Source organism: Pteropus alecto, unplaced genomic scaffold (assembly GCF_000325575.1).
Source record: "Pteropus alecto unplaced genomic scaffold, ASM32557v1 scaffold10, whole genome shotgun sequence".
NCBI classification, from domain to species: domain Eukaryota; kingdom Metazoa; phylum Chordata; class Mammalia; order Chiroptera; family Pteropodidae; genus Pteropus; species Pteropus alecto.
Genome location: NW_006431210.1, coordinates 7,518,853 through 7,521,563, shown reverse-complemented (window position 1 = coordinate 7,521,563; position 2,711 = coordinate 7,518,853). Strand labels below are relative to the sequence as shown.

Genomic DNA, 2,711 nt, shown 5'->3' with positions numbered 1-2,711 from the left:
GTTTGAGAACTTTCTGTTCTAGGGTTGTTTAACCTAGGACAGACAACAGTGATATAGAGTAATATGTAGTTTTTGTAGCATCCAGGCTTCCAAAAACCCTCACCTTATCCTACCACAGAATCCTGGAAATGCTGATTTTCTTGTCTCTATTTGAGTTTCTTGTAGGTGGAGACGAGATTTAATAACCTTGTAGCGATGGAACCTGGCACAGTGTCTAGCACATAACAAATGCTCAGAAGATGTTCGTTGATGAATTAATGAAACACATAGAGTGTACATATAAGTAATAGTATCCAGTGTTTACTAAGCATTTCATAGGTACTTCCAAGGTTACTCAAATGCCATCATATTATTTTATAACTTGAAGACTGTTTAATGTTATCTTTGAGTTACATAAGTTCAGAAAGCTGAATGGTGACAGCACAAGGCTAAGAGCAGTCGTCACTTTTGGTGATAGAGACAAATAGGGCTGAATCTAGAATCCAGGGCTCCTACATTTTATATTTTCTACACTACATACCATACCTGGTCACCAGCAATTACAGTATAAACTTCTTATAGACGTTTAAGGACCCTCTTTTTATATTCTTCTGAAACCTTTTACAAACATAACCTTTAGACATCCAAGAAATAGTAAGCGCAGTTTACTTGCTTACTATTTCATCAATTAAACATGAAAGAAACTTTACTGTACAAATCATTGTGAAACACAGAAATATAGAAAAAAAGAAATAAACACAGAAAAGAGTTAGGTTTCTTTGTATTTGGAGAGTATATTATTATTGTTACTATTATTTGTTATTGTGAATATTTCATGTGTCAGTTTTTATTGAATTAATTCATTTGTTCAACTTAAATTGATTGAGCTCCTGTAGTTTGCCAAGCACCATCTGAGCGATCACAGAAATGATCCTGGAGCTTTCTGTGTAGTAGGGGAGACATATTATTCAGATAATTATTAAACTGTGATTGGAAAGATTGGCAGGAAGATAAATATAGTGTGCATTTAGAATGTATTAGAGACCACTTTATACCCACTAAAATGGCTAAAACTAATACCCTGGACTATGCTAAATACTGTGAGGATATGGAGCAATTGGAACTCTTAAGCACTGCTGGTGGGAGTGTAATATGATCAAGCCACTTTGGAAAACAGTTTGGCAATGTCTTCTAACATTAAACATACATCTATCGTAACACCTAGTAATTCCAGTTGAAGGATCCAAAAGTTTTGCCTTTTAGGATATTGATTTTTAAGCTGGTTATTAAGAAAAGGTTGATAAAGAAAAGAAACTCCGCCCTTTCCTGCTAAAGAGAGTCGGAAAAACTTGCTCCAGGAAAGAAATCTTAACATACGCATCTTAGCCTAATTCGAGCCAAGTATGGTAGGTAGATGGGAGGGTGTCAAGCACGGTCCTCTTGACTGGACAACCCTGCCCTCCTCATTGTTTCTGGGTCACCCAGCAAAATTCTACCTGCGATTTGTGTTCTGCTCTTCCTCAATTACCTGCAAATCAGTCATTCTCACTTTTGGAATCTAAGAGTCATTCCCCTCCCCCTTCTCTTTGTACAGTATAACATATATAGCCAATTTTACCTCACTGCCTTTGGAATTTTTCATGCTAATGTGAATTCCGTGTATATGTATTAAAATTTGATTTTTCTTCTGTTAATGTTTTTCTGTTAATGCGATAATTAGCCCAGCTAGAGGAATTTAGGTGAGAGAGAAAGTGTCATTTTTACTTTAGCCCCCACACAGTCCTTGGTATTTACCCAAAGAATGAAAAACAATTGTCCACACGATGACTTGTACACTAACGGTATAGCAGCTTTATTCACAGTTATAAAAAACCGGAAACAACGTAAATGTCTGTAAACAGGTATATAGGTCAAAAATTGTGGTGCTTCCATACAAGGGAATACTACTCAGCAATGAAAAGAAATTACTAACACCCCAACAGCACGGGAAGAATTTCAAAACATTGTAAGCGAGAGAAAAGCCCAGCTCAAAAAGATGTATGAAGTTATGTGAAGTGAAAGAATAGGGGAAAGTTACGGTAAAATGATAGAAATCAGATTAGAATTGTTTGGGGGTAGGCGGTGGTTATTGACTGGGAAGTTCCTGGAACTTCCTGGAGTGATGGACACACTCTCGTTGCTACATTCTCGTTGGGGTAATGGGTGTAACTCATGGACTGTACCCTTAAAATCTGTGCATTTCACTTGATGTAAATTAAACCTGTTAAAAAAAAAGAAAAAGCATTACATGGTGACTCAACAGTGGTGGTGCTGGCTGGAAACTCGGGTCATGAAGTTTTTCTGAGAAGTGTAGTCTACGAGGTTTACAAACGAAAAACGGGAGCGGGGCTGGGAAAGGGGAGTCCAAGAACCAGAAATTTTCCCAAGTATTGATTTTAAGGTGAAGAAAACTTGGGAAGCGTTCTATTTTATAGAGAGAGGTCAAGGTGCTGCGATAGCGCAGAACTTTCGGCCTCCAGGGTTTGCCCACGCAGTTCTGCCCCTATGCTCCCTGGGGGGGGAGGGAGGTGTCCCAAAAACCTTACTTGTTCCATTAGCCGCCGCCGCCGCCGCCGCCGCGCAGCTACAGTCTGACGGGCGGGCGCTCGCCAGCGTCGCGCTGACGTCACGCGCGTGCTGACGTCGCCGGCGGCCGCGGCCTCTGAAGCGGGCTTGGTGGCGGGGGGCGCCGA

General features: G+C 40.2%; 1 long non-coding RNA gene across 1 annotated transcript; it reads right to left on the bottom strand.

Moving 5' to 3' along the window:
- Window positions 1-1,807: 1,807 nt before the first annotated feature.
- LOC112469941 lies at window positions 1,808-2,655 on the bottom strand. The gene is made up of 2 exons (XR_003042776.1): window positions 2,565-2,655; window positions 1,808-2,239 (listed from the first exon to the last, which is right to left on the bottom strand). It is a non-coding gene; the product is annotated as an uncharacterized LOC112469941 (long non-coding RNA).
- Between the last annotated feature and the right edge of the window lie 56 nt (window positions 2,656-2,711).